At 40.4% G+C, this 23765-nt stretch overlaps 1 long non-coding RNA gene across 1 annotated transcript; it reads left to right on the top strand.

Moving 5' to 3' along the window:
- The first annotated feature begins 6518 nt into the window (after positions 1–6518).
- On the top strand, positions 6519–16633 carry LOC122904534. The gene is made up of 3 exons (XR_006384221.1): positions 6519–6592; positions 7688–7771; positions 16390–16633. It is a non-coding gene; the product is annotated as an uncharacterized LOC122904534 (long non-coding RNA).
- The last annotated feature ends 7132 nt before the right edge of the window (positions 16634–23765 follow it).

Here is a 23765-nt window from a genome sequence, read left to right on the forward strand (position 1 = left end):
TTTTTTGTTCTTTTTTTTTTAATTGGAATATAATTTTTATATAAGAAACTGCATCCATATAATGATGTGCAAGGCAGTTAACTGAGTTTTGACATGCTCATACACTCAGGAAACCATCCAACAAACAAAATACATAATGAACATTTCCATCCCCCCTCCCCAAGGTCTTCCATTCCCCTTTATGGTCCTTCCGTCCCTTTAATTCAGGCCTCAGGCACAGTGCTTTCTAACAATAAAAATTTGTTTGCATTTTCTACAATTGTAAACAATAAAATCACTCAATATGTACTCTTTACTTTTTAAGCTTTTTTTTCCCCCTCTTGAATAGTTGTTTTAATGCCTTTCACAGGAAATTTTAATTAAACCATTCTTAGTGATACTTGAGAACTTTTCACTATCAGTCTTCAAGAGAAAACGCATGTTTGAAGAGACTTTCGATGCATCCATTGTAGCTAGCTTGATTGTATCGTGTTATCTTCTGCAACATTTCAGATCACTTTATTTTTACATTTTCAGAACCCTAATACTTTGCTTACAAAATCCCTTGGTTTGTTTGTTAAAGTCAGCCTGTTTCTCTCTGCATTTAGGTGTTAGAAATGCAACACAGATGTGGACAGTAGCAGCCTATTAGTAGGTTCATGGTAGTTTTCAGCAAATACAGTTGATCAGTGTAACTTCTTAAAAGTTACTCCTTCCATTTTCATTTAGATTGTGGCTGCTGTTTTGCTACTCAGAAACCTGGGAAACTCGATTTTAAATAACAAAACAGTCTTCTGTATGTAGTATTTGATATGGGTATCTTCTACCAGTGCTGTTGGTGGTTCTGTCTGCTATAGTGGTGCCCATAGAAATAAATAAGATTACACTGGTAGCTCCTGTATTGCTTACTGCCAGGGCCTGTGTTCCTTTTCCATCAGTAATTAGTAACCGCTCTCAGTTTCTCATCCCTACTGCCATGAGGTCCCACCAAAACAGTTTGTGAAATGAACTGTCCTTCATGTCAGTTTTTTCAGTGAAGTCTTTTTGAGAATCAAATGCTTATTTAACTTTATCTGAGTCTTGTGGTGCTTTCTTAAAGGTTTTATTATTTGAGAGAGAAAGTGCATGAGAAGGGGGAAGGTGAGGAGGGGCAGAGGGAGAAAGAGAAAGAGAAGCACTGAGCAGGGAACCCACTGTAGGGCTCAGTCCCAGGACCCTGGGATCCTGACCCAAGCCCAAGGCAGACGCTTTTAACAATCTGAGCCACACAGGCACCTCCATGGTGCTTTTATATTTCCAAGTAATGAAATGCATTTTTTATCCTGTAATTTAGTGGTCAGTGATCTCTTGTAGATGCCATGTGGCATCAGGATAATTGCTTTGAATACACCAGAAATCACTGAACAAATGCTGGATGTTTATCTTCTGAAAAACAAAATAAACAAAATGCAGTTCCTTCTCAGGCTTGTTTTTTGTTTCTTCTGTTGGACACCTCTTCTTTAGTTATTATAGGAGAAACTACATTAAACATTGATAAATTTACTAAATTCAAATTAGAGACTGAAGAAACCTGAAAACGGGTATGGTTTTTATGGTTATGGTTTTTTTGGTTAAAGAAAAAATGGTAGTATTACTTCACATGCCTTGTTGACTTTTAATCTGTTTCCTACAAAGATACTACCTAGTATCCATCTAAAATGTGAGCATATTACTTGGCAAAAATCGATACCACTCTTGTTTCTTTTGTGTCTTCCATGAGAACCTTTTAACAGACATTGTTTCTTTGAGGATTGGAAGCATGTCTTTATTCTCTAAGCTACATATGAAATTGGTAATCTGTATGCTTACAAGCAATATTTCAGTACATTTGGGCTAGTATATTACTAGTACATTGCTGGACAACAGTGTTACTTAAAAATTCATACTAAAACTCATGTCCGACTACATAATTCTGTCTCCCCATTCATGATTCCACATTTTACGTACAGGACAGTTGAAGTGATAGAAGTTCCTTGGCCTAAGCTGAGTATTTCTTCCATTTTGCAGTCATATCTGAAAACTCTCCAGTCTCTGTGCTCCATGTACTGTGATTCATAAGGACATAAGTTTGGCTGCTGCCCAAAATAATAGCTTAAACAAGATAGCAGTTTTTTCTTTCTCACAGTAAAAGTCTAAAATAATATAGTTTTGCTCATCTGCCTCCTAGCCAATAGAGGAGGCAGAAAGGGCAAGAGCAGCGAAGGTACAGTTACTTAGGCTCCCATCTGTTTGCCAGAACGTTGTCACGTGAATTTACCCTACTTGCAGGGAGGCTGAAGAAGTCCGTATAAATGGACAGCCATATGCCTAACTAGAAGGTAGGAATTCAGTTTCCAGTGAAGGATCAAAAAGATTTGGAGGACAGGTAGTCTCCACCACTCAACCACTGGAGTCCTTGTGTGAGTCCCACAGGGGTAGGAACTTCCCTTCCACCACTGGCCCCAACCTGGATCCTTGCAGGTAGGGGTTGACCCAAAGGGAGGGGATTCCAAAGGTTTTCCCATGGATTTTGGTGAGGATGAAGCTCAGTCTCAACAAGAAGAGTTTTAAAAAAAAAAAAAGGCAGAATTTTAATGGCTCTAAATTGTTCCTTATTCTTATTAATATACATTCTATGGACCCCAGCCTCTGAAATTTGGCTTCACAATGACAGGCTATTTATTCAGGGAAATAAACTTTTTTTTTCCAGTTCCCAAAGTGATTCTGTTACACTGACAGATTATAGAATTACCCACACCATAGAGCAGATAGAAGGGGTATTGCCATTGTAAATTTACTAGATTCTAACCCATCTAGTGTTGTGAAAGCTAAGAGGAAGAGTGTGAGATTGTGATGTATAGTTAGAAATCTATATTTTCCCTTCTTGTTCCTGGCACACAGCTGGAATTTCTTAGCTGATGAGAACAATAAAGACGTCTCACTTTGTTAATGATAGGATTTTTGGGAAAGCCCCTAGGTGGGGATGGGAGTTGGTTGCCAGGGGGGCCAACTACCTGGTTAGAAGGTAGGAACTTTCTTTCATTCTCCTCCGCCAAACTTCAGGGAGGAAAGAAGGACTGGAGATGGAATTCAGTCACCAAAGGCCAATATTTTAATTGGTCATGGCTGTGTAATGGAGCTGCTATAAAAACCCCAAAAGAACAAGGTTCAGATTGCTCCTGGGTTGGTAAACACATGAAGATTGGAGGAGAGTGATGCACATGGAAGGCATGGAAATCACCATTTCCAGTACCTTGCTTGCCCTGTGCATCTCTTCCATCCGGCTATTCCCGGGTCGTATTCTTTTATAACAAACTGGTGATTTAGTAAGTAAAATGTTTCTCCCAAGGTCTGTGAGCCACTCCAGGAAATTAATCCATTCCAAGGAAGATAATGTTGGGACCTCTGACTTACACAGGCAGTCAGGTCAGAAGCACAGATGACAACCTGTACCTCGAATTGGTGCTAGAAATGGGGACCAGAGGTAGTCTTGTAGGACTGAACCCTTAACCTGTGGGATCTCATCCTGTATCTGAGTAGACAGTGTCAGAATTAAGTTGAATTGTACGATACCCAGCTGGTGTCGAATGGCTTGGTATGGGGGGAAAACACCCACACATTGTAATTGTAGTCAGAATCATGAATGAGTCAGTGAAAAATAAAATCTACCGTATCCCTGAGATTCATAAAACACAGAAACATGGAGGTAAGGATAAGATTAGGAAAGATGCAGAGCTAGAACTTCAAAAACTATAGAAGGGCAACTCAAAAGGGCTTTAGGAAAGTAGAGGCTGGGGGAGAAAACTTCCTTTCTATACAAGGAGTGATACCTGAACATCAGAAATTCAAAAAGTTTTAAATATACGAACTTTGTCTTTTCTACCATTCCATCACTATGGAGAAAGTATAGAAAGTAAAGGTGATGGGCGCCTGGGTGGCTGTCAGTTAAGTGTCTGCCTTCAGCTCAGCTCATGATCCCAGCATCCTGGGATTGAGCCCTGCATTGGGCTCTCTGCTCAGCAGGGAGCCTGCTTCTCTCTCACCTGCCATTCTGCCTATTTGTGCTCTCTCTCACTGTCAAATAGATAAAATCTTTCAAAAAAAAAAAATGAAAAATCATTTTAGAGTTACACTGTTAGATAATTATGTTTATCACAGCATTGAGTTGTTTTTGTCTTTAAGTATTTATTTGCAAGAGAGCAAGGGAAGGAGCAGAGGGAGAGGGACAAGCAGACTCCCAGCTGAGTGCAGAGCCTGATGTGGGACTGGATGCAGAGCTCGATCCTAGGACCCCAAGATCATGACCAGAGCTAAAACCAAGAGACAGATGCTCAATCGACTGAACCACCCAGGCATCCCAGCATTGAGGTTTTAAAAAGCAATCTAAATAGCCATTAATCCATGGTAAGTAAGTTATAGTAGATCTACACCAGGTAATATTTTATGCCCATTAAAAAGTATTGTGAAACTGAGTAAAGGAAGCTTCTTTTAAAATGGAAGGGACATTGGCAGTCTCGGTGCAGTATGTAACTCTCACTATCAGGATTGTGAGTTCAAGCCCCATGTTGGCTGTAGAGACTACTTAAAAACAAATCTTAAAAAAGTAAAATAGAATGGAGTCAGAAGGGGGAGTTTTCATGCTCATCACCAATGCAGACCCCAACAGGAAGAGACATACCTTATACTCCCAATAGAAAGAAACCTCCTTGACTACTCCAACAGAAGGAAGAAAAAATTTCTCCAAGCCCAGCAACTAACCCAACCAATAAGAAAATACCACAATTCAGCCAATGAGAAACTGTCACCACCCTGAGCTCTTATTTTCCTCCAATAGACTTTGGTTCAAAAGAGTTCCTCCCAACTAATTCCTTTTCTCTGTCCTTCGATCTGACTTGGTTATGGTTTCCTATAGCTTACATGTTCTGAACTACAATTCCTCTGCTACTTCCAAATCCATTTTGCTGGTAAAATAACTTTTAAGGCTGACAGTGTGATAGAGTTCTACACTTGATAATCTATATCTGTCCAAATTGAGTGCTTGAAAATATTGAAAGATTGACACATGAAGTAGTGTTTATAACAAAAATGGAACACTTTAAAAAAAAACTTATCAGTGTAATTCATTATATACATAAATTAAATGTACAGTTCTATTAATAGATGCCTAAAAGACAGTTGGGAAATTTACAAATAAAAGAACTAAAATGGAATTTCCCAAACTTGATAAAGATCACAGATCTAAACCAATAGCATATTAAATAGTTAAATGATAATCATTTTCACTAAATCTGAAACATTTTAATTAAAATCTGAATCAAAGCACAGGTGCACTGTCATTCAACATTTTTTTAAAGTTCTAGCTGATAAAAAGATCCCAAAACAGAATAATAAATACAAACACTTTAATGAGGAAACAAGATTATCTTTACTTGCAGAATGTAAAATTATACAAAAGGCCAAAAGACTACTTAAATTCTAAAAGATAATTTGCTAGAGTGACTATATCTAATATGTGTCAAAATTGGTTTTTTTCTGGGGTGCCTGGGTGGCTCAGTGGTTTAAAGCCTCTGCCTTCGGCTCAGGTCATGATCCCAGAGTCCTGGGATTGAGCCCCACATCGGACTATCTGCTTAGCAGGGAGCCTGCTTCCTCCTCTCTCTCTCTCTCTCTCTCTCTCTGCCTGTCTCTCTGCCTACTTGTGATCTCTGTCGAATAAGTAAATAAAATCTTTTTTAAAAATTGGGTTTTTTCTATAAATAATAACAATCAGATTGTTATTGGAGATTTTCTTTTACTCCAACTGAAAATGGCAATAATACTATAAAATACCAAAGAAAACATTTAACAGGATATAGGGCTGATGAACACTATAACCTTAATAAATAGTATAAAACAAGATATGAACTTAACATTTTCCTAAATGAGAAACAATATCATAAAAATTGTTATGTACCTATATGTATTATAGGTTATTTGTTTACTGTAATTTCAGCCAGAAACCCAGTGGGGATGGGAGTAGGTTTGTTTTGAATTGGATCAAGTGATTCTAAAGTTCTTAAGAAACAGATGCTCAACAGTTAGTGTGTAATTTTCATACAAACTGCACATACTTGGGTGTAAATTTGATAAGTTTTGCAAGACGTATACATCTGTGAAACCACCACAGTCAGGATGCTGACTCTCCCCAATTCCAAAAGTGTCCTTGTACCCCTTGATAATGCATCTCACCCCGTTTCCCAGACAACCATTAATCTGCTTTCTATAACTAATTATTTGGCATTTTCTAGAATTTAACCTATAGAATATAATCTCTTTTGACTGGTTTTTCACTCAGCATAATGATTTTGATATTCACCTACATTGCTTGCTGCGTATGTAAGTAGTTTGACCCTCTGTTATTTTTCAGCAGGATCCCATTGTATAGTTGCAGCACAGTTTGTCGATGAACTCGACTGCCGATGGATATTTGCGGTTTCCAGTTTTTGACTCTTAACAAATAAAGCTTCTATGAACATTTGTGTACAAGTCTTCACACAGAGAGGTGTTTTCATTTCTTTGGGGTAAATACTTGGAAGTGGAACAGCTGAGTTTTATGGTAGGTATATATTTAACTTATTAAGAAACTGCCAGACTTCTCCAGAGTAGCTAGGTGATTCTACATTCCCAGCAGCAGTACTAGAGAAGTATCAGAATTACAGTTGCTCCATATCCTTGTCAACATTTGGTATGCTCAGTTTTTTTTCATTTTAGCCATCCTAATGGGTGTGTAGTGGTAACTTACAGCAGTTTCAATTTGAATATTTCCTTGACAGCTAATGATTTTCAGTATATTGGCATATGCTTATTGGGCTTTCATATAATTTATTTTGTATAGTGTCTGTTAAAATCCTTTGTCCATTTTTTAATGGGTTATTTCTCGTAATATTGAGTTGTGAGATTTATATATACTCTTGTTGCAGTTTTACGTCTGACATTTGTGCTGTGAATGGTTTCTCCCAGTCTGTGGCTTGCCTTTTTCATTTTCTTAATCATATTTGACAAAGAAAAACCTTTTTGTTCTTTCCTATGAAATTATTTTTAGTAGTCTTTATTCAAGTGTAATTAACACACAGTGTAATGTTACACTGTTACATTGATATACACAGTGTTATATATTAGTTTCAGGTGTACCCTGATTGAACAGCTCTGTATATTTCTCAGCACTCATCAAGATAAGTGTACTTCTAATCCCCTTTATCTGTTTCTCTCATCCTTTCACACATCTCCCTTTTTGGCAACCACCAGTTTATTCTCTGTGTTTAAAAGCCTTTTATGTTGTCTCTTTTTTTTCTTTATTCATTTGTTTCATTTCTCAAATTCTACATGTTAGTGAAATCATATGGTATTTGTCTTTCTGTGATTTAATTTCAGTTAGCATTATACACTGTAGGTGAAATTCCCTGAGTTAATCTACATTATAGACCCCTCCTTCCCCCCATAGGAAAGTGACCTTGCCTGAAATAATACTTTTTTTTTTTTTTTTTTATGACTTCCTTGCCCATACCCCATTCGGGCTATAAAAGCCTTCCATTTTGTACAGCTCCTCAGAGCTCCTTTCTCCTTGCTAGATGTGATGTTGCTCAATTCATGAATTACTGAATAAAGCCAATTAGATCTTCAGATCTACTCACCTGAAAATGGTTTTTAACAGGACAAACAGAAGGAGATTGAGAGCCACAGGTGGGGCATAACTTGCTCGTTTTGCTAGAAGATACATTGGATTTTTAAACTAAATGTACGTATCACCTTGAAAAATTAAAATGTTTCTTTAAAATGCATAAAAGTAGTAAGACAAATTGTTAATTTACTTGCTGAGGTGTCTTCTGCTTCTTTGCTCTGAAGCTCCTGCCCCCCAGCCTGTGGCCAGGCCGCCATGGATGTGCTATACAGTCAAGGCCCTTAAAGAGCTGGCCCAGCAGGCAGAAGTGCAGGAGGCGTCAGCATTTCAGGGCTGGTTTGGCCCACTAGTTATCAGAGCCAAGTTCTGAGGAGTTTAATTAAGCTCAGGTTGGGAAGGAAGGAAGGGGAGGGATTGGGAAAAGAGAGGAAAACCCCATCCGTTGTTGCAGCTTGCCTTGTCATTCGTTATTGCTTACATAGCAATGATCAGCCCGGCTCAGGTACCACCAGGGAAATTATCATATGTAAATAAGAAACTCGGGATTACAAAAGGTCCTTGAATGTTCAACGTGATTAGTGTTCAACTTAATCTTCAGGGATTCGTATTTATGCCAAGTTAATAACTGAAAGGATATTCTGTAAAGACTCATTTAGTCATAGCATATACTTGCGGTTTTACACAAATTATCACTACAATTTATGGTGATTAGAGTATTAAGTTCAATTTCCACTTATGTTTGGAGGCAGCTGTTTCAGCGTCCCTCAGGTTTAATACAGCAAGTCTTACAATGGGTCATATGTTGTATCAGCGAACGCTACCCTGCCGTTTTATCGGAGCCTCTCCATTATGCTGGCCTTGCAAGCGCATCCCCTGCGCAGAGAAGCAATAATTTGGCCCAAATCCAGGACTCTTCCTACAGTCTTAAAGATCTATGGGGAGCTTGACTTTTACATTTGTTCACAGGCCATTTACTGATTCCTGAATCACACTAACCTTTGTAAAAGAACTATAAAGAATTCCTGTTAACATTGTTACTGTAAATGAGAGGACGTAGAATCTTTCCTGAAATGAGGAATTGACAAATACACATTCAGTTCTATTTCCCCTCCCAAAATTTGATTCGGTTCTTATCATCAACACCTTAAGTATATGTGACAGAAGAAGTGAATTTGCCCTAGTGGAGAATGGGGAAGGGAGCATTAACAAAACCAAGATAACAGGCATTTAGAATTGGATCTAGGCCATCTTGTGTCCTCGGCATAGAAACTGGCTGGGCCTCCTGACTCCCAACAACAAGGTGGCATCTAACCAGGTCAGAACCAGTCTGCCTCCCAGATCTTTTTCCTCCAGGGAATTGCTTTTCCTTCACATAGTCAGCTATAAACCTCTAGTTTTCAGGCTCCAAAGCAAAGTCATTGTGACTGCACCTCCTTCCCCATGTCCAGGAGCAATTTGATGAATGCCAGTCTAGGAGAAGCAGAAATGTACTTGTTACCATTTCCTCTATAGATGGCATGCCTAACTTGGAATTACAAATAATACAAAACTGGAGATTGTCATGTCAGTGAATATAGTCTGATCTTGTCCTCCTTACTATGGTTCTTTTCATTTTCCTTCTTTCCTTCACTAAAAAAACAAGACAACTATTCACCAAAGAAAATGAAGAAGTATATCCACATGTTCTTGAAATCAGTTTGTAGGGGAGAGTCCTGTGAGATGAAATGTCACATTCTACTAGATAATAAAATGCCCCAATCCTACCAGCTAGCAGAATAAGAGAATTTGGAACAAACAAAGATGGTAAAGGAAATCTTTAATATATTTAATACTTCTAAGCCCCATTTGACTATTTTTAAGTATAAAATAAAACCTCTTCCCTCAAATAACCAAAGCACTGTGTCTCAGTAGGAGCACATTTTATTCCTTCATTTTAATGAACCTGACTGTTGCTGGTACATGGAGCAGTCTGCTGAAACAGACTACTTTTGCATTGCGGACCAGCCACCTCCGCATTTGTCACTGTGACAGGTTGTTATTTAAGGGAAGTGGCAGGTTGTTCAGATCCTAAATGAAGTTCTAAGGAACAATTATAGCAATGTTTCAACATTTCAGGCAGCAGAACTGGCTCAGGTACTAGCTTGTTTAGGCAAGGAAAAATATAAAAGCTGATTTCCTATATGTTTTGGATTTATCAGCCTACCAAAGAGTATGTGCTTTCTTTCTTTCCTTTTAGGATAGTCAGTTATGGGGACGCCTGGGTGGCTCAGTCGGTTAAGTGTCCAACACTTGATTTTTGCTCAAGTCGTGATCTCAGGGTTGTGAGGTCAAGCCTACATCTGGCTCCACACTGGGCACTGTGCTTGGAACCTGCTTAAGATTCTCTCTCCCACTCTCACTCTGCCCCGCCCCCCACCCTCTGCTAAAAAAGAAAGAAAAAAGATAGTCACTTTTGTTAGCAGCATGTAGTTTTAACTGTGATAGTTGTCAAAGCTAATACTGGAAAAAGCAGACTCATCGGGGGCTTCCTAAGTATGAGAATAAGCTAAAGTATCTTTAAAACTAAGGTAACTCTCTTCAGTATTTTCTCTGGTCTTTTGTCATGTCCGCGAGCGGTTGACAGTATCAGCAGGGCCTGGACAGAGGCACAGCAGGAAACTCCCCCTTTATCCACTATTAAAGGAATGAGTAAGCAAAGTAAAAAGACATTTCTTTGCTAGTAGAGGTATGTGTTCACGAAAGGACCCAGCTCCTCTGGTTCCTGGCTTCAGAGTCTGGTCACAGAGGCACAAAGGTGCTTGGCTTGTCTATGCAAATGTTCTACCTGTGTATTCTGTTGATGGGAGTCTGCTCATAACTATAAGCTTCATGTCTCAGTGAGATTGGGATTTGTTCCTCATTTTTTTTCGAATTCACCATTTATTTCCCTTAAGGGAGACAATACGACTTGAAGCTTACCTTGTGTGCTTCAGATCAGAAACCTTATTGGGGTGCAGAGAGTTATGATTCATTATATGTGTTGCTGCAAATGTACTCTGAAAAACTGCTAGTTGCAATTTGTTCTCTTCTAGATGGTTATAGACCAATTCATTATGCGGTGCTCTTGTGTGTTCCCTCCTCATTTATTAGACTTTGTCACTATTTACAGACTGTGATAATCATAAGATCAATTTAAAAAGAAAAGAATTTTTTCTTCTTTTTATCCAAAAACAATGATCTTTGCAGGCCTTCATCAGGTTAGTTACATTATGTATGCTATAAATACCTATAAATACATTTTATGAAGCCTTATTTATTGACAAAACTACTTTTAAAAATACTATAAAACATTTATTTCAAAAACGTAAATCACTTTTTTGTAAACCAAGAAACGCATATTCTTGTTGCAGAATCTTTTAGCAAATACACAAATACAGATCTGTAATTCCCACCTTCCAACAGCCACCTTGTCCCCATAGACCACTGTACCTTCCATGCATGACTTCTCACTGTTCTGTCTCCATTTCTGCCTCCTCCTTCAAACTTAGATTTTCAAATTACAAAGTTGCCTATTCTCATTAAACATGCCAGATAATTCACAATTACATAAAAAGGTAATAATCTGTTAAGGTAATAATCTGTTAAGTGTATCCTTCCCTACTATTTTCAGTATTCATATGCATGTCACATTATACATGCAGACTTTTGCTTTTGCTTTTTTTTTTTTTTTTAACCAAAACAGCATCATATATCTGCCCTTCAGTGTCATATTTTCATGTAGCAGTAGATCATGGACATCAATCCATATCAACATACATGATTCAGTCCTTTAAAAAATTACATCATTTACATAATTTAATCTTTCCCTGTCAGTAGACATTTCTGAGGTTTAAGGTATTATTTTAATTAAATATTTTTGGTCGTTATGCAATATTTCATAATTTCTTCATATATATCCTTCTATACAGGTGCTCCTAATCCTTAGATTTCTCAAAAGGAATGTTCTGTCCCCAAATGTGATTTCACTTTTCATAGAGGCTCCCAGACTATTCTGGAATAAGTTTAACAAAACGTGAGAAATAACAAGTATTGGTGAGGATGTGGAGGAAAAGGAACCCTTGTGCATGGTTAGTAAGAATGCAAACTAGCACAGCTACTGTGGAAAACCGTACGGAGGTTCCTCAAAAAATTAAAGATAGAATTCCCCTATGATTGAATGATTCTGCCACTGGGTATTTACCCAAAGAAAAATGAAAACACTAATTCAAAAAGATAATAAGCACCCATATATTTACTGCAGCATTATTCACAGTAGCCAAGATACAGAAGCAGCAGCCCAAGTGCCCATTGATAAGTGAGTGGATAAAGGTGTGTGTGTGTGTGTGTGTGTGTGTGTGTGTAATGAAATACTACCCAGTCATAAAAAGGAATGAAGTCTTGCCATTTGCCACAACATGGACGGGCCTAAATTGGCCAAACCAGCCCTGAAATGCTGACGCCTCCTGCACTTCTGCCTGCTGGGTCAGCTCTTTAAGGGCCTTGACTGTATAGCACATCCGTGGCGGCCTGGCCACAGGCTGGGGGGCAGGAGCTTCAGAGCAAAGAAGCAGAAGACACCTCAGCAAGTAAATTAACAATTTGTCTTACTACTTTTATGTATTTTAAAGAAACATTTTTAAATTTTTAAGGTGATATGTGTATTTAGTTTTAAAATCTAATGTATCGGGGCACCTGGGTGGCTCAGTGGGTTAAAGCCTCCACATTCGGCTCAGGTCATAATCCTAGGGGCCTGGGATCAGCAGGGGGCCTGCTTCCTCCTCTCTCTCTGCCTGCCTCTCTGCCTACATGTGATCTCTGTCTGTCAAATAAATAAATAAAAATCTTTAAAATCTAATGTATCTTCTAGCAAAACAAGCAAGTTATGCCCCACCTCTGGCTCTCAATCTCCTTCTGTTTGCCCTGTTAAAAACCATTTTCAGGTGGGTAGATCTGAAGATCTAATTGGCTTTATTCAGTAATTCATGAATTGAGCAACATCACATCTAGCAAGGAGAAAGGAGCTCTGAGGAGCTGTACAAAATAGAAGGCTTTTTTTTTTTTAATTTTTTTTTCTATTTTATTTATTTGAGAGAGAGAGACAGTGAGAGAGAGCATGAGCGAGGAGAAGGTCAGAGAGCGAAGCAGACTCCCCATGGAGCTGGGAGCCTGATGTGGGACTCGATCCCGGAACTCCAGGATCACGCCCTGAGCCGGAGGCAGTCGTCCAACCAACTGCGCCACCCAGGCGTCCCCAAAATAGAAGGCTTTTATAGCCAGAATGGGGTATGGGCAAGGAAGTCATTTAAGGAGGAAAAAAAAAAATTGTTTTAGGCAAGGTCAGTTTTCTTTCCTTTTCTTTTTTCGTTTTTCTTTCTTTCTTTCTTTCTTTTTTTTTTTTTTTAAGATTTATTTATTTATTTTGGAGAGACCAAGAGAGCAGAAGCTGGGGGAGGGAGGAGGAAAGTCAGAGGGAGAGAAATCCTCACGCAGACTCCCCTCTGGGCAGGGATCCTGATTCAGGGCTGAATCCCAAGACCTTGAGATAATGACCTGAGCCAAAATCAAGAGGCAGATGCTTAGCTGACAGCCACCCAGGTGCCCCAGCCACTTTGCTTTGGGGAAAAGGCAGGAGTCTGTCATGCAGATTATCTCACTAGTGTTGATCGGCATATTTCAGACAGACTGGTTCCAAATTCCATTCCTGGAGGAGGCTAGAATTTCATTTAGGTTAGGTATTAAGTCTTGGTCTGCTGGAATGGGGATTAGCATAGGTGACTCCCATTTGGGACCTGTTGTTTCCTTTTAATAACTCCATACTTGTAAATAATATGTTTGTACTGCTATTTATGAATATTGCATACCAAAATTTTGACCTCGTATTATGGTAGTGGAAGATTTAGCCAGTTTGTGCACACCTCTCCCATTTCCTTAGATCACAATTAGATTTAAACAGTGAATATTGCATTATCATGACTATATAACTAGCGTTCACAGCTGAGCCAAGGAATGTATGACTAATTATATGGCCTTTCTCTTAAAACCATTTGTCTCCTATTTTTTTTTTCATTTTTAGATTTATCACCTTGTTTTGGTCATTTTATTGTTTTATTAATACAATACGACGTGTAGAAGCTGTTCATTTCCTTCGCTGCAAGCCTGGCATTGGGATTGGTGGCTGCTGGCCAGCTGAGCTTCTCTTTCCACAATGGCTTTAGGATTCTTGGAGGAGACATTGTGAGCAATCTCCATACAGTAAGATTTGTTGCACATTCGCAGCCCTCCAAGCTCCTTGACAGTGTGGATGAGAAAGTCCTAGAAGCCACTGGGCCGCAAGTGCTTTTTTTCTTGTTGCTCCCATAACCAATGTTGGACATCAAGATCTGGCCCTTGAATCTCCTGCCTCTGGTTTTCCACCAGCTGTGCTTGATTTTTTTTTTTTTTTAAGATTTTATTTATTTATTTGACAGAGATCACAAGTAGGCAGAGAGGCAGGCAGAGAGAGGGAGAGAAGGAGAAGCAGGCTCCCTGAGGAGCAGAGAGCCCAATGCAGGGCTCGATCCCAGGACCCTGGGATCATGACCTGAGCCAAAGGCAGAGGCTTTAACCCACTGAGCCACCCAGGCGCCCCTGTGCTTGATTTTAATATATCACTAACTTGTACTGGATGGTCCTCTTTTTAACTACCTTGGCCTTCAACCAGTGATCTGAGGGCAGCCAAGTAGGAGATGGCTGCCACCTCTGCTGGCAGAGCCAAGAAAGAAGTAGATTTATCACCTTTAAAAAAATAAAACAAAACAAAACAAAAACCTCCAACAGATTTATCACCCACACCCATCAATAATTTTTCATATTCTCAAACAGTTGCAGATCCATTTCCTCTCTGGAGCCATCATTCTGCAGACCTAGTACAATTCCCCTAGCTCCCATACAGAATTGGCACTTTCTTGGACAGGATCCCTGTTTCCTGGACTTCATGTCTTTCTTTTTTGTGGTTTACTCCCTTGTTTTGCTGAAGCATATCATCCAGCAACTTCTTCAGAAAAGGCACAGATGAGGTAAACTTTTGATTGATCAGTTTGTCTGAACATGTCTTTATTCTACTCTGGATGCTCAGTGGCCCCTACATTTCTCCCCAAGGTGTACCCAGTTCTGTAGTATGTTCGTCCCCTGAAGACTGAGTACCTCCAGGTCAGACGACCCTAAAATGGCCTTCTTGCTCAACTGTTTCCTAGACCATTTAGGCTGGGAGAACTGATACTTTCAGTCTTCAAGTCTCTACCCTTTTAGCATATAAGGAAATTCATGCCTCATAGTTACATACTTCCTGTTTTTATAATTATATCCTTAGACCTTTTCTGTCCACAATGAGGCGAGGACAGAAGTCACAAGTGAAAACTCAACTGCCTGAAATTGACTCTCCTTGGCCCACGAGAGTTTGGCAGTTTTCCAAGACAAGGAATGTAGGGTAGAATTATCTCTGGCTGCTATCTGTCCAGCTGTTGGTGCCTCACCCTCCCTGTGGGCTGCAAGTGTTAGGGCGAGGCTCACATGATCTAACACCTGACCCTGAAGAATAAGGATCGATGGGTCAGTCTCAGAGGGATGAACTCTCCATGAGAAAATCAATACCATCTTTTCCTAAGAGGAGCCAAAGCAATTTAATATTCTTCTGTCAAGGGAGAGGGAAGGGGCATCTAGGGTACTGTTCAAATTAAGGGGGAAAGGAGGAAAAAGTTACATTAAATAAGCAATTTATGCAAAAAACAATTCCAGTGATCATTATCTTTATCACCCTTCTCTCTTGCCTCTGTGGAGGCTGGAAACAAGAGATTTGCATTTTGAACTTATGTTTCCAGTTGGGGTAGCTAAATAACCTAGATATGGCCAGTGGGCAGTGGGGGGATGACTGCTGGGGGCTCCTAAAAGACCTTTTCCCAGACAGTCCTAGAAGGAAGCAGGCTTTGCTCCCATCTGTCCTTCCTGCTTAAGACACCGTGAGGATGTAATACGAGGGAGCATCATGTGATGGCAGTGACCGAAAGCCCATATATAAGGGCGATGGAGCAGAGGATGGGAATGACCTTAACGTGCTGCCCCACCAACCCTGAGAACATACTCTCCAATTTATTAATAAGCAGTAAATGTCTGTACACAAGAAGCTACAGCAACTTGGGTTTTCAGCCTCTTGCAGTAGATAGCTTACCTAACTGCTATCACCAGTCAGGGAGAGCCTTTTCCTACTACCACATGCCTGCATGATCCTCCATGTGACTTGACTCAGGCCTTTCCACACCCTGGGAGTGTGGGCAGCTCAGGGACTTAATGTAAGGTCCCCTTACTGCTCATCTGGCTGAGCTTATGTCCTCATAAGATGACAGCTTCCTTTTAGGGCTGGAGTTCTGCCTTGATCTTGCCCATTGTAGGCCCTAATCCCACCACCAAGAACACCAAATATGTTAACAGCTTATCCAACTCAGATTGCCCATTCCCTGCCTATCTGACATCCAAATATAGTCTGTTCCCAGAGATCCCATCCTGTAGCCCATGATGCCCTGCTGGAACATTCCAAGGTCAGCTGCTTGTCTGCCTGGCCAGTTACCTTCCACTGGTCACCTTCCTCTCTGGGCACCAGGCTCCAACTACCTGGCTGAACTGCCTTCCTAACCTTCAGTGAAGTTTGCTGATCCTTCCTCTCCTAACCCTTGCCCAACCCCAAGGAGGTGTCTGGCTCCCTGTCCTGTGCCTGAGTAACACACGTGCCAAGCAGATGATATCTAGGCCATCAACATCCTCTGCAGGTGGTGAGTCTGCACTTTAATCTCTTATTCTATTGCCCATTGTATTGAAGTTATGAACTGCTTCTACTTTTTGAGGCAAGCAGGCCATAAATGCTCACTAAAGGTTAATCGGAAAGTTGATAGAGTCAAAAAGTAGCAATGGCTCAGTGATAATGATTTTGCTCAGCTAAAGACAAAAGTCACCTTTTCTTTAGCTAAGCAAAGAAGTATTTTCCATCTCAGAGTTTTCCTTGGACTGTCTTAGATTTTAGGTCTTTATCAATTAAGTCTTTCATATGAAAATCAAGTTAAAGCTATGTTGTCAGAAATGTTGCTTCTTTTTTCTTTAGGTAGGGGACAATTTTTTTGGTCAAGGCATTCAAAAGAATATTTTTTATCAGTTTGATAAATGGTAGGGTACCGTGATGACCAAACCAAGGTCCCTAGGACTGTTGTGGCTTTAGAAAGACGTGTTCTGCGGTCAGGTTGTATTGTTAGAGTTACCTGCACAGGCAGCAGCACACTTTGCCCAAGTCAGCTTTCTCCAGCCCGTCCTCACTCTGCAAAGAAACAGGTGAAGTTGTGCAGACAGGAGCTCCGAGCTGCCTTGCACACGCAGCCACTCCCCTCTGTTTCCCCTTCCTGGGAAGGTAACTGTTGCTGCTGTAAACTCCAGACACTGTTCTGAGTGTATTAGAAGTAGTAACTTGTCCAGAGTTCACAGAAACTCTCAGGTAGGTACCATCATTATCCCCTAGTTTACAAAAGAGGACACAAAAGCATGGGGAGGCGAAACTTTTTGCTCGAGGGGACCCTGCTAGTGTATGGCAGAGGTAGGACTCAGTACAAGCTGCTTGGGCTCTTAATGGTATGCTACAGTTGGGAAGTAAGAGGTGAATGTTTCCAGGAAATTGATAAGGTCCTGAATAACAATGAAATGAATGTATCTTCAAAACAGAATCTTCAAGAGTCAAAACTTGACCAATACTTGGCAGCATGAGAGCTAAATGTCCATTAAAACCATGTGTCTTTATTTAAAAATCAGTTATTTATGAATTGCTGGTCTTCACATTAAAGAGCTTAGAAGTGTCACGAAAAAGGAAGGAAAATATGGTACTGAACCGTGTGTCAGCATTAACAAAAGCAATGATGGGAGGCTTGTTCATCATTGAGAAGTCTGCAGAACTAAAATGTGATTGAAATGTCTAAGGACGGAGATACCCTGAAAAGTGGAAAGAGGCAAACATTTCAGCAAGGGACCGTATCTGTGGGAGGGTGGGAATGGAGATCTACGGAGAAAAAAAGAAATGATGCTAACCAAGAATTCAAGGCAGACCTGGGGTGGGATGGAGGGGGAACTCAAGGTGCTTGAGTTCTGACTCACTTCTCATAGAAGAATTCATTTACCCCAGTGGATGGGGCAGGCACCAGGACAAAGGTGTTCCTGCCTGGAGGCATTCATGGGTTTAATAAAAAAAAAAAAAAAAAACAAGGATGTGAAATAGGCAAAGGCCACCCCTTGTGATATGTGCCATCATGGAATTAGGTCAGAGTGCTGGAGGGAGCTGGGGGAGTCAGGGAACCCTACAGTAGCCTGGGGCCAGGACTTTATGAGCCTTAGCTGCACACTGCAGGTTGAAAAGAAGTTGGCCAGAGATTACGGGGAAATGTTTCAGGATAGGAGCGCAATGATCAGGGGCCTGGAGTAAGAGACTATGGTATCTGTTGAGTTCTGACGGCTGTTCCATATGGGTGCAGTAGAGGCTGTGAGGTGAGCAGGGTGAAGTGAGCCAGGGGAATGGGAAGGGACGAGGTCAGGATGACAGGTGTGTCTCTGAAGGGAACCAAACGGGAAGCCCAGGGAGCCGTCCTCCAGATCGCCGTTGTGCACTGCATTCTTCCCGCATGCCTGCTCTGCTCTTTTCCCCCTGCTGTCCATTCCTGCGGAAGTCAAAAGTCGTAACGTGTAGGCTACTGCGACTGCCCCGGCTTAAAACTCTCCAGATTTCCCGTGGTATTTGCGATAAGATCAGAGACTCGTTACAAGTCGACAGATCCTTACCTCATCCTGCCACGGCTCTCCCCTTCAGCTCCGTCCACACCCACTTCTTCCCAGACGGGTCTTCTCACAACCTGCTCCCAGCTTGCTCGGATGGGACAGCTGTGCTTCCTCAGAGAATCCTTCCTTGATCCCAATCTAAAATAGGCTCCTTTGTTATGCTTTGGGGGGTTTTGGGGGGTGAAATTCACATAACAGAAAAATTTTTGAAACATATGATTCAACGGCATTGACCACATTCACAGTGTTGCCCGAACACCACTACCTAGTTTCAAAACATTTTCATCACCGCAAAAGAAAACCCTGTACCTGTTACCAGTTACTCCCTATTCTCTCCTCCCGGCTGCAAGGCAACCATCTGTTTTCTGTCTGTCTGTATGTAACCTAATCTGGATATTCTATATAAAAAGAATTGTATGATATGTAACATTCTGTGCTCCTTTATATGACTAGGTAGCTTTCCACCGTATAGATACAACGACGCTTTGTTTCCCCGTTCCTCCCCTGATGAACACTTGGGTTGTTTCTGTCTTTTGGCTGTTGTGAGTAATGCTGCTTAAACAGTTGTGTACAGGTATTTGAGTACCTGTTTTCAGTTCCTTTAGGTATATACCTAGGAGTGGAATTGCTAGTCATATGGTAATTTTATGCTTAACGTTTTGAGAAACTGTCAAACTGTTTTCCACAGTGGCTGTATGCTTTTTTTTTTTTTTTAAAGATTTTATTTATTTATTTGACAGAGAGAAATCACAAGTAGATGGAGAGGCAGGCAGAGAGAGAGAGGGAAGCAGGCTCCCTGCCAAACAGAGAGCCCGATGCGGGACTCGATCCCAGGACCCTGAGATCATGACCTGAGCCGAAGGCAGCGGCTTAAGCCACTGAGCCACCCAGGCACCCTTTTTTTTTTTTTTTTAATGATTCTTTTCATCTCTCTATCTCTTCTCCTTACCTACCTTACAAACTCTGTAAATGTCCTGGCCATATCTGATTTATGCACTCAAAAATACTTGTTGGCTGCAGAAAGGAGTGAAGGAATGTGACAAAACCAAGTCCCAGTTTAAACATCACTCGGGATTCAGGTGACAGATGGATGGATGGATTAGAGGGGTCCGGTGTACGACAGAAAGCAGCAGGGGCTGGCTGCATTCATCAGGAGCCTCACTGGACTCAAAGAACAGATGAGAGACCTTCTTCCTCATTATTGTCACTGCCACAGCGCAGCTGGCACACTGCATTGTGCCTGTTGATGGCTTGATGTCTTCCCCCATTTGTCTGTGAGTTCTTTGGGACAGCCACCACCAAGTTTTTCTCCATTGCAGGTTGGTTACATAGTAGATTATCAGCCAGTGTGTGATGAATAAATGAATGAATATGAATGGAGAAACAGATGCTAACTATATGATCTTCGGCAAGATACTTAACCTTCTAAATCTTAATTTCAGTGGTAAAATGGAGACAGGGATGGTCTCTGCCTCATAGGATTCCCACGAAGAGTGAAAGGAATAAAGCCACCAAGGCTCTTAGCACCGGGCTGCCACGGCGGGCATACACGAATGGCATCGTGCACTCTTTATGACTGCAGGCATAATTAGAACAACTGAGCTTAAGGCAAAGGAGCAAGATTTCAGCCTCAAAGACAGAAGAAGAGTCTCGTGTAAACTTTATGAGAGCAGGACCACGTCCTTCCTATTCCCTTTCGTGTCTCCAGTGCCTGGTGTGGGGCCAAGACAAACCATTGGCTGAATGTGTAGAAAGTGAGACTGATCGAAGGTGGAATGGGCATCTTGGGAGGGAGAGAGCTACTCATCACTGGAAGTAATCAGGCAAACAATGCCTACCTGTTAGAGATACTGAAGAGGGAAGCTTACTTTGGTAGGACAACAGAGGAGTTAACCCCAGAGATCCCTTGCAATTCTGGGATAATTTGTGTTCTTTGATTACCCTGGTCAGACAGCAGATTCCTCCCAGGCAAGAGCTGGGAATGAAGTAATATCTCTAGAGCTACTGAACATAGTACTTTCATCATCTTTCATGGGAAAAGGGAAGCATTTTAAATTCTTCAAAACTGAAGATAATGAAAGAAAGTGAAATCTGGAATTTTCTTGAGTCTAAGGATGAAGGGAAGCTTCATAGGAGCCCAAATCTCAAAAAGATACCTGTACTCGGGGCACCTGGGTCAGTGGGTTAAAGCCTCTGCCTTCGGCTCGGGTCATGATCCCAGGGTCCTGGGATCAAGCCCCGAGTTGGGATCGAGTCCCGAGTTTGGCTCTCTGCTTCGCAGGGAGCCTACTTCCTCCTCCCTCTCTGCCTACTTCTCTGCCTACTTGTGATCTCTGTTTGTCAAATAAATAAATAAAATCTTAAAAAAAAAAAAAAGGTATCTGTACTCACATGTTCATTGCATCATTATTCATAGTAACCAAAGCATGGAAACAACTCAAATGTCTGTTGAAAAATGGATAAAGAAAATGGGTGTGTGTGTGTGTGTGTGTGTGTGTGTGTGTGTGTGAGAAATAGAATATTATTCACCCCTGAAAAAGAAGGAAATTCTGCCATTTGCAACAACATGGATGAAAGTGAAGGACATTATGCTAAGTAAAATAAGCCAGACAGAGACAAAGTCTTCATGATCTCACTTGTATGTGGAATCTAAAATAGTCAAACTCATAGAAGCAGAAAGTAGGATTGTGGTTGCCAAGCTTCTTAGGGGAAATGGGGGAAATGAAGAGAGGTTGGTTTAAGGGTATGACTTTCAGGTATAAGATGAATAAGTTCTGGAAATCTAATGTATAGCGTAGTGACTATAGGTAATCGTATTGTGTACTTAAAACTTGCTAAGAGGGTAGATCTTAAGAGTTCTCACCACACCAAAAAAAAAAGAAGAAGAAGAAGAAGAAGAAGATGGCAACTATGGTGGTACATATGTTAATTAGCTTGATTGTAGTGATCATTTCACCAAAAAAAAAAAAAGTATCAAAACCTCAAGTTGTATACTTTAAATATATATAATTTTTTTCTTTCAATTATACCTCAAAGAAGTTGCGGGGGAAAGCTAGGAGCCCAAGACTCTCAGATAATTATGTTTTGCTTAATGTGCTTTTCTTTAGCAACTGCAGAAACTTTTGTATTTTCCAGTTGGGAAAATCTGAATACTATTCTCTTTGTGGTAAAATACACATGATATGCAGTTTAAATTTTAACCATTTTACTATTTTTAAGCATACAGTTCAGTAGCATTAAGTACATTCACCTTGTTATACAACCATCTCCAGAATTTTTTCATCATCCCAATCTAAATATTTTTAAATAGATAATTAAGATTTTGCTTAAGAAATCTGTTTAGAAGCTAAAAGTAAGCTGTTGATTAGCAATTAGCTTTAAAAAAAAAAAAGGAAAACCAGTAGAATGTTATTTTCCCGATATAATCACATGAAGTTGCTTTCATATGAAATACAGTAGCTGAATTTCTTGAATAGAAAAGGTGCTTTTGAGAGATTTCCTGTGTTTATAAATTGATTTAAATGTCATTTGTCTGAGGGTTCAGAAAGATTAAAAACTACGTAGATTTCATGCATACCAATCACTGTGGTCAATAAAAACTCTCAAAACCTTCTATTCCAAGAGTCAATAAATGACATTTTACAAGCATAGACGCTACCAGAGAAATGAAAATTACCAGCCTCAGGTAATTTGGTTACTTGCTTTATTTGTACCTATTTGCAATACAGTTGCTTTCACAGCAGGGATGTAATCAGTCCATCTGCCCACATCAGAATCTCATGGATAAGACATGAAATCCATTAACAATAAGTCATTTTTGACAGCAGAAAGTAGTTTCTGTTTCCCTTTCAGCTGACCTCACAGGGCATCTCCCAGTGCTGTGTGTGCTGGGCTCCACTGCTGGGGATCAGTGCAGAGGTGGGCCTGGCCCTCATCGTTCTCATGGGCCTCACACATCACAGCCTGTCCTGGGGGGGGGGGGGGACACACAGTTCCTGCAGCCCAGGACAGCTCCCCACAGGAGGGCACAGCAGGCCCAATCAGACCGATTATCATCAGCTTCATTTTGTTTTCTTTCACTTCCTCCATTTGATCAAAACAGAATCACCAAATTCAAAAGATTCCTGAGCAGCAAAGGTGAATGAAACAAACAGCTAATATCAGACACCATTTCAAAAGCAAGTGCCTGGATAAACCTGTAATAGAATTTCCCACTTTACAACTCTGAAGATGAAGAAGGCAAGTTACCATGGAAACAAATACTCTCTTTAAAGAGAAACAGGCTCCTCTCTTAGTCTGAGCTCTTCCCAGAAGGGAGGAGGGGTGGGAGGGAAGGCAGGCCAAGGATCTTCAACCAGAACAATGAAGTTTTCTTCTCACTGTTGAAATTTTACCTGTGAAATTTGCTTGAGGGGTCAGCTCTAGACTATTTCATTTTCCTGGTTGTACAATTAAAACAAAACAAAACAAAACAACAACAACAACAACAACAAAACCTTGAGTCAGGTATTTTAAGATACTTAAGCAAAATAACATTTTATTGATAATTTCATTCCATTTTTTTCTTTATTCAATGAGTGACACATGTTGGTGACAAGTGAAAACTGGCAGTATGTGTCATAATAGGCAAAGAGAACTCACTTGTCCTGGTCTTCCCATTCCCAGAACACACTCTTTGAGGTAACACTCTGTTGTCCATTTTTTTTCTGCTTCTGCCTTGTTTGTGTATTTAAGAGATTGTATACAAACAAAAGACCCCAGTAACCCAGTTTAAAAATGGACAAAAAAATTAAATATCTCTTTCTCCAAAGAAAATATACAAATGATAAGTAAGCACATGAAAAGATGCTCAACAATAATAATAATTAGGGAAATGCGTGTGAAAATGAGATGCCATAGTGAGATTCCACTTTACACCTACTGGGATGGCTGTTATAAAAAAATAAAAAAACAAAATTACAAAATAGTAAGTATTGTTGAAGAGGTGGAGAGACGAACCCTTATGCACTGCTGGTGGGAACGTAAAATGGTACAGTCACTATGAAAAATGTTACCATGTGATCCCCAAATTCCACTTCCGGGTATGTACCCCAAAGAATTGAAAACAGGGACTTGAGCAGATATCTGCACACCTGTGCTCATTGTAACATTATTTATAATCACATTATTTTTTAATTGAAGAGTGTAGCTGATACACAGTGTTAACTTAGTATTGGGTGTATATCATACTGACTCAGCAAGTCTGTATGTTACACCA

The sequence above is a fragment of the Neovison vison genome, chromosome 1 (assembly GCF_020171115.1).
Source record: "Neovison vison isolate M4711 chromosome 1, ASM_NN_V1, whole genome shotgun sequence".
Taxonomy (NCBI): domain Eukaryota; kingdom Metazoa; phylum Chordata; class Mammalia; order Carnivora; family Mustelidae; genus Neogale; species Neogale vison.